A 9,016-nucleotide genomic window follows, 5' to 3' on the forward strand; every position below is an offset into this window, starting at 1 on the left:
ACGGTACCCCCAGACTATAATCTGGGAGAACCGAGTTTGATTCCCCACTCCTCCACTAGCACCTGCTGATGTGACCTTGGGTCAGTCACAAGCTCTGGCACAGCTGTCCTTGAAAAAGAGCAGTTTGTGTCAGAGTTCTCTCAGCCCCACCCACCTCACAGGGTGTCTGTTGTGGGGAGGGGAAGGGGAAGGAGTTTGTAAGCCGCTCTGTGACTCTCTTCTTCTTCTCTTCTACTGGCACTGAAGTTGTGAGAGTGGGCTACTGCATAAATTCGTTTGCTCTGGAGCCATCCTTCCTGAGCCAAGACAAAAATGTGTGAGCCGGAGGCTAAAGAACTGTGAGCTAGCTCACACTCACTCAGCTTAGAGGGAACCCTGGAGCCAGGGGCAGAGAACGGGTCAAGAGAAATCCAAGAGGCAGAGTTGGGAAGCGGGGAAAAGACAATGCACGGCTTGGGAGGATAGTGACTCCCAAGACCTGGGCTCCGGGGAACCAGCAAGGTTTGACCAAGCATCCGTTACCCCGTTCCTTTGGGTTTCTAGGCCTCATCTGCCTTCCCAGATTTTGCTGAGTTCTCTGAGCCCTGAGCCTTCCTAAACCAGGGCAGGGGATAACAGTGATGTGCTGTGCTTTCCCCCACTTCCTTACCTTCCACCAGGGCTCTTTTTGTTGAAAAAGCCCATCAGGAACTCATTAGCATAATAGGCCACACCCAACAGCAGAAACTCATTAGCCTATTAGGCCACACCCTGACCGCACAGCTCATTCGCATATTAGGCCACACACCCATGTTACCAGAAGTGTGCTCATCCAGCCACGCCCACCTTTTGCTTGTTACTCTGTTGACCTTGTTTGTGGTCCAAACCCAGGGCTCTTTTTGTAGCAGGAACTCCTTTGCATGTTAGGCCACACACCCCTACTGTAGCCAGTCGTAATGAGTTTCTGCTGTTGGGTGTGGCCTATTATGCTAATGAGTTCCTGCTGGGCGTGGCCACCTCGGGAGCCAGCCGGAACTCCGTTCCTGTGCGTTCCTGCCCCAAAATAGCCCTGCCATCCATCACTCCAGCCACATCATGGGGCAACGTCAGGACAGTTTCTCTTTGTGTGGGAGAGAGTCTGGCGGAACAGAGCAGTGTTGGTGTCAACGTCCCTCTCTTTTTCCTGCCCATCGCATCTTTCTCAGGCCTTCGGCCCAGCCAGGACTCCGTTCCTGTGTGTTCCTGCCCAAAAATAGCCCTGCTATCACTCCAGCCACATTATGGGGCAACGTCAGGACAGTTTCACTTTGTGTGGGAGAGAGTCTGGTGGAACAGAGCAGTGTTGGTGTAAAAGTCCCTCTCTTTTGCCCATCGCATCTTTCTCAGGCCTTCGGCAAGCTTCCGGTAAAAAGCAAGGAGGGTTTTTTATGAAATATTTTGTAGGCTGCCATGGCAGTAACACTCTCAGCGACTTTTAAACTGCTTTATATACATCAGTTGTGTATGTTTGTGAGACACTTTTACAGATCTGAGTATCCAGAATAAAAATAATCGATTTTTTTACTTTTTAAAAACATTTTTATAGAGGTGCTCGATATCATTGAGGGTACTGTTTAGATATCAAGTTATAATTTGGGGAACCAAGTGGGTGTTTTTGGTCGGGTTTTTTTTAAAGACACCTGCAATGTATTAAGAATTTTGTATCAGTCTTCCACTATTACTGAACCTATCAATGAATCTGCCGTTAAGTAATACTCTCATATTGTTGTAACTATTTTCTTACTGTATTTTCAAAACAAATTTGTATTTAAAACTGTCCATGAAAAAGGAATACAAAACCAAGAGAGCCCTGTTGTTTTACTTTATGATGTTTTAATGTTTTTTCACTGGTGGTTTATTTTTCATTTTACGACTTCTGTATTTCTCAGTGTAATGGCTGCTGTCCAAAAGAAAATGCTGGATTAGATTAATTTTTTGGCCAAATCCAGCACTTCTTACATTCTTAGAAAGGCATTCATGACTTTTTTTTAAAAAAAAAATCCCACAAGATACATGATTAACTTTTCACCTTCCTACTCCAGAAAGTCCTGAAGATAGTGAAATATGACTGGCACCTGGTTGGTGTAACGTTAATTCACATTATTAATAAAGATAACCTGTAAAAACATGGACTTTGCTTTGTATTATTTGCTGTTGAGATCTGTATGGGCATTTCTCATGTCACCTTCAAACATTTCTTTGTCCAAAGGTCTTTTTATGTGGCTCAATTACATGTCCCCTTCTCTCCCACGCCCCCCCCCCCTCCCAATTTATTTTCATTCACACTCCAGATTTCTCCCCTACGGAGATCCCTAGTGGCTAACAACATACTCTCCTCCATGGTATCTTCACAACAGCCCTGCGAGGATAAAGTTAGGCTAAGTAGTGTGTGATTGGTCCAAGGTCACTGTGACAGACAGAAGGCTGTCCTATCCCTGAAGGGGGAAACAGCCCCTCAGCTGAGCCTATGAGAGTGCTGCTCCAGCATCCAATCACCTACCAGAGGAGGGGTTGGGGAGAAGCACAGCAAGTGGGGAGCTCCGCTTTGCCTGGGGAGACTGCAGGGGTAGCTTTGGGTCTTCCTCGGTAAAAGAGCAGGTCGCTTGAAGGGTAGCACTGCCTGGTCGTATGGCAGAATGGATTAGCTCTGCCTCTAGCGGCTCGTCCGTGGAAACCTGTTTGTACCTGAAAACACTGAAAGAAAAGTTAAACCCTACTCTGAAGCCATAACTCACTTGAATTTATGAGCCAGGTTTCTCTTCTGACTGTCTGGAGACCTGTGGTGCTGATCTGTTCCTTGAAGGTAAAGGTTCCCTTGCTCGAAAGCCAGTCGAATCCGACTCTAGGGTTGCGGTGCTCATCTCCGTTTCAAAGCCGAAGAGCCACCGCTGTCCGAAGACGTTTCCGTGGTCATGTGGCCGGCATGACTAGACACCAAGGCGCACGGAACGCTGTTGCCTTCCCACCAAAGTGGTACCTATTTATCTACTTGCAATTTCTTGCTTTCTAACTGCTAGGTTGGCAGGAGCTAGAACTAGAGACAGGAGCTCACCCCCGTCTTGCGGCACCCGGGTCTTGAAACTGTATATATCATGGGTTGGTTAGCCCATTAGCAAACCACAAAAGTTCCTGGTAGGTTGCTGACTGGATGGCCACGTAAATAAATATATATTTAAAATTGACATGCAGTGCCTGCCTTAGTGATCCTTCTGTTCTTAAGAGCATAATAAGAGCCCTGCCAGATCAGACCAGGGAGGGCCCATCCAGTCCAGCATCCCGTCTCACACAGGGGCCAAGTTCTGCCACCACCGCAAAAGACCTCACTTTGAATAAAGCTTACACTTTGAATAAAACTTTGCCAGTTTTAAAGGTGCCACTGGACTCAAAACGTTGTTCTTTGTGACTGACAGCCTCAACGGTGTTTTTGTGGCTGGCTCTGCCTCCTACGGCGGCCATTTTGCGGCAGCCATTTTGCGGCTGCGCCCACCATGCTTTGTCAGAATTCCAGAAGTGCCTACAGGCTCAAAAAGGTTGGGGACCCCTGGAACAGCAGGACAAGGGTAGGACCCGCCCTACTAGCAAGAGAGCTACATGCAAAGTGGGACTTTAGAGGGCCAACTTGTCCCAACCAGCGCCCTATTCTCTTCTAAAAGAAAGTTTCAGATAAACCAGTTGAGTGCCAAACAGTTTTTATTGAAAGAAATGTTGTGGTACAGTCTCTCAGAACAGATGCAGTCCTTTGGATACAGTAGTTGACCCGCTACATATTTTGAAGCAGAAGAGTATTATTAGGCTGCATTGCACAGCTTAAAAATATTTCATTACCAAATCTGCAGCAAGTTCTACTTTCAAGAGTCTTGGCTATACAAAGTGAACTACTGATTGTGCAATTGAACCATAATTAAAGTGTTAACATAAAAGTATTTTGAAACTGGCTTCTTTTTTTCTCAAAACCAGAACACATCACTACAAAAACTGCCATTTCATCTGTTACATATATACAAAAATATACAGACTCCTTCACCCCCCCCCTTAACAATAAGGAATTTATTTCATATTCCCTTGTATACAAAGAAACTTGGATAATTATCTAAAATACGAATAGGAAAATGTGACAGGTATTCTCACATCAAAGCTAGGTGAAGGCTAAAGCGAAAGATGGAAAATCGTTGCCAGGATCGCTAACCACAATCGTTTACGCACACTGGATGTTTTCAGAATTCTAGTCCCAAACAGGTATTGAGAAATTACTCATTGGGCTCCTAAAAGTGCAGGGATTTCAGAAGGTTAATTACACTTTTGTGGCCTATGTAAATTTTCATTGGCTCCAACTTCCATGCAAGAGCTGAAAATCTAAAATTAGAAGGGTGTTGTTACTGAATTGCAGTGTTCAGAAGCTCTGGTGTTTTGTGTTTTAAAAGGAAATACAGGTTCTGCCATGAATGGCACATTCATGGTTGCAGCAGGTACATCGGGATTTGCTCTGGGGAAGAGACCAAATAAGTCATGAAGGCCAGAAGGCCGTCATAGGGTTACCAAGTCCATTTCTCTTTGCAGCGGGGGGCTCCCGGACGGCCCCTCAGATGGCTGTGGCCCCGCCCCCAGTGTGCCCGGCATCATCACGTCACATCCGGCTGACGTGCACGCCAGGGTGGGGTTCCCCCCAGGGCCTGATTCCGCGGCAGCGGAAATCGGGCCTCCAAAGCGGGGGATTATCCGCCCCCTGGGGGGACTTGGCAGCCCTAGGCCGTCAGGAACGCAGGGTTTTTTAAAAACCAACCCTGTTCAAAGATATGAACAAGGATTGAGAGGTTCAGAAGAAGTGGAAATGGTCAGCAAGGGGAGGGTGAATGTGAGGAAAGCTCAGATCCATCCCCCAGTTCCCAAAGGGGTTACGTGGGAGTCGGGTGGGCCCAAGGCCAAACAAAGTCAGAGCAGGCCCTGGTCAGCCACGATTAATGTGACCGTCAGCAAATGAGGGGGAAAGCAAACCTTTACTCATCTCAGAGAGTATCAAACACGGGCTATTTAACTGGCAAGAAGTGCTTTCATCCCAGGAAAGTGCGGTTGGAAAAAAGAAAGAAAAAGGACACATGGGACCTGGCAGATGGCGAATGAACCAATCGTTTCTGAGCTTCACACAGCCAGTTGTGGCTGGCTGACCCAGGTTTTTGGCCTGACTCAGCCGTGTAGGACCGGCAGATTTCATCCTGGACTCAGCAGAAAGCTCTAAAACAGGCATTATTTGCTCAAGGCAGTTGGCAGCCATTTCAATCAAGCATCCGCTGGGGCTGAAGAACTCCCTGTTGTCTGCTCCCAAACAGATAACCCCTCCCAGCACTACAGTTCTGAACTAGCACCTCTATCCCACAACTGCAGCTTTAAATTCTGGGCTTTTCCGCATGCTCATTTTCCTTGCTTGTGTGTTCCTGTTGCTTCCGGGGTTGGGGTGGGGGGGATGTCCTGTTCCAAATGTATTTTGCTTCCTCTAGTGGTTGATTTGATATTACGCCACTTTATGTCTTGCGCAAAAATCTGCACTTTGGGCTTTTCGGCATTCTCATTTGCCTGTAAATTCCTGCTTCTTCAGGCTTCCCCCCTACTCCCTCTAGTGGTCCGTTCAGTATTACACTGGGTTATGTCTACTGTAAAATCCTGCAGTTTAAATCTACAGGGAGATATGCTGGGCATAAACTGGTGAAATATTGAATCAACCACTAGAGGGAGCAAAACACATGCAGAACAGAGGGGGGGGGAAACCAAAGGAAAAGGGAACTTAGCAAGCAAGGGAAATGAGAATGTGGAGCACGTGGCAGGAAAGATTAATGGAGGGACCAGTCAGACTTCCGAACCTCCATGAGTGTCCCAAGTTAGTTCCCTAATAACATAATGGAAGACTATTTCCAGCTTGGGGTGGTGCTGTTACAGTCTTCTCCATTCCAGTCTGCACTTTGGCCATCGAACATTTCTTATGGCCTATGTCGATAAGCTCATTAGAAAGCCTGTGACTGTATATCAGGAGAGAGCTGACTGCAAGACTGGGGGACCGTTACAAGACTGGGTCTGAGCTATTCTGTTCATTCCTGGCAAGAAAGAACTGGAGTCTGGTGATGATGGGTCTTCCCCACCATCTCCTTCAGAAGTCTGAATGTTTCATCGTTGGCACTGGACACCGGACAAAATAGCTAAATGTTACTCGGGTTACTCTCCGCAATGTTGGAAATGCAAGGCTAATACAGGGTCTTTTTACCATATGTGGTGGACCTGTAATAAAGTACAGGGATATTGGAAAATGGTCTGGACACTAATTCAAGAAATACTGGAGAAGAACTTAGCGTTAAAACCAGAATTATATCTATTAAACATGGTACCTAAGGAGTATAGTCAGCAGGACAGATGTTTGATGGTATATATAATAACTGCTGCACGATTATTATTGGCCCAAAAGTGGAAATCGGACACGATACCGACAAGGAAGAGTTTGTGATGAAAGTGCTGGATTTGGCACAGATGGATAACCTGAGCCTGATGTTGCAAAACAAATCAGAAAAAGTATTTAATAAAAGATGGGCTAGGGTATATGAATGGATGGAAAGGTGAAATGTATAATACTCTTTAATATGTGTTAACAATGGCTTGAAAAGCAAACTATGTTAAATCAAATGTAACATTGGTGAAAAACATTAATGGAATGTACATATGTAAAAATCAATTAAAATTTTATTTAAAAAAAAGAAGTCTGTCCTCTTGTGTTTTATGGCCCGTGGGCTGCTGCACCCAGCCATAGAGAGAGATGGCATTAGGTGTCCCCAGACGCCATTGAAAACCCAGACTGTAGCTGTTATGCACGAAATGTCACCATTGTTTTTAAAGGAATCGTTATGCCTTCAAACTGTTTCTGGGCCAGAGCCTTCAGGACTGGGTGGGAAGGCCGAGCGCCGAAGAAGAGAGGCTTTCGAATGATGGTGCTGGAGAAGACTCTTGAGAGTCCCTTGGACTGCAAGGAGATCAAATCAGTCGATCCTAAAAGAAATCAACCCTGACTGTAATGATATGAGACAGTTAGCGCAAATTACAGTTTATCTGGAAATTCTATGGACTTGATATGCTGTACATTATAAGTAACATATTTGATATTATCAGTGTTTTCCACCGTATTAGTGATGTATGCATGCTATTTTTTTATGTATGCTTCATTTATCTTGCAATAAAAAACTTAATAAATTGTAAAAAGAAAGAAAGAAAGAAATCAACCCTGACTGTTCCCTGGAAGGCCAGATGCTGAAGCTGAAATATTCTGGCCCCCAAATGAGAAGGGAGCACTCCCTGGAGAAGACCCTGATGCTGGGAAAGATTGAAGGTCAAAGAAGACGGGGACGGCAAAGGATGAGATGGTTAGACGGTGTTATCGATGCAACGAACATGAAATTGAGCCAACTCCAGAGGATGGCGGAAGACAGGAGGGCCTGGCGTGATGAGGTCCGTGGGGTCGTGAAGAGTCGGACTCGACTGTGCGACTCAACAACAACAATAACATAAGCTGAAAAGTGATGAAGGCTAGCAACGGCTCCAACACTGCAAGGGGAAGTTCCAGTCCCCAGCTGATGAAAGTTTTGTTTGCCTGAGGCACGGCTGGCTTCTCTCAAGCACGAACTAATGATGTGCTGGCAAAATGGCTTCCGCAAAGGGTCAGGCACCTGTTGTCTGGTCTGCACAGGACCCAACACAGAAGAGAGGGCTTCACATGGGGCGGGGAGTAAAGAGCAAGCCATGCTGGAAGGCACACTTTGCGGGCTGGATCGTCTGGCCCGTCAAATAATCTCTTCGCAACGTTTTCCAAGACAGGCAAAGCCAGCCTGACGCTAGTCTGTTCTCACCCCTAATCCGTTTGGACACAGAATTTGAAATATTTATCTTATTCCTCTCGCATCATTGTGCTTTGAGGCTCCAAAGGCTCAGGGTGGGGAGCAGATTTAGCCAAACTAAACTACGTACACTCAAACACACCCACTCTACTCCCCTCACGTCGGCCCAAAGAGCACACACGTGCAGTGGATGCCGGCCAGCAAAAGCCAGGCGTGCCCTATTGGATCAACGGAACAAAAGTACACAAGAAGACGTTGGCCACACCTACGTTTCGCTGGCTTGCCCTCCATCTTAAATGTGCTCCGGACAGGTTTCTGGCAGAGCTCCGGGAAGAAGAAATTCCTGAAGCATGAATCGACTCCCCAGGCCTGTCTGATGGGCCTTCACATCCATATGTGGTACACAGATGGACTCTCTAACGGGGCCTAATCAGATGGCCTTAGGGACCGCAAAGGCATAAGGACGCCTCCAATTCACAGAGAGGGTTTTGTACGTCTCGGCTGACATTAGCATACTGAAGAAACACCCAACCCCTCACCCCATATTAGGATGGCCAGGTCCTCGAGGCCACAAGTGGGACATGGGGGGGGGGGATAGGGCCAGTTCCAGGTTGGGAAACTCCTGAACGGGGTGGGGGGGGGGGGTTGAGTCTGGGGAGGACAGGAACCTCAATGGGGCATAATGCCCCTAGAGTCTGCCCTTCGAAGCATCCATTTTCCCAAGTGGAACTGATCTCTGTAGTCTGGGGATGAGCTTTAACTCTGGGGGGTCCCCAGGCCCCAGATGGAGGCTCAAGCAGCAAACACACAGGGAACACGGCAAAGTTAGACAAACATAAAGAAACACTGTGTTAGAACAAAACACACTCTGCTAACATGCACTTGTGTCTTCATGTATCGATTTACATACAACAGAGACCCTAGTATAGCTTACACACATTCATTATAGTACAAAAACCCAAAGTACATTATATATCTACTAATAGAAAAGTCCACAGCTACAGAGACCTATTCCAATGCTGTAGACCAGTGATGGCGAAACTTTTAGAGACCGAGTGCCCAAACTGCGAACCAAAACCCACTTATTTATCGCAAAGGGCCAACACGGCAATTTAACCTGAATACTGAGGTTT

Source organism: Gekko japonicus, unplaced genomic scaffold, assembly GCF_001447785.1.
Source record: "Gekko japonicus isolate JY-2015 unplaced genomic scaffold, Gekko_japonicus_V1.1 scaffold3279, whole genome shotgun sequence".
Lineage (NCBI taxonomy): Eukaryota > Metazoa > Chordata > Lepidosauria > Squamata > Gekkonidae > Gekko > Gekko japonicus.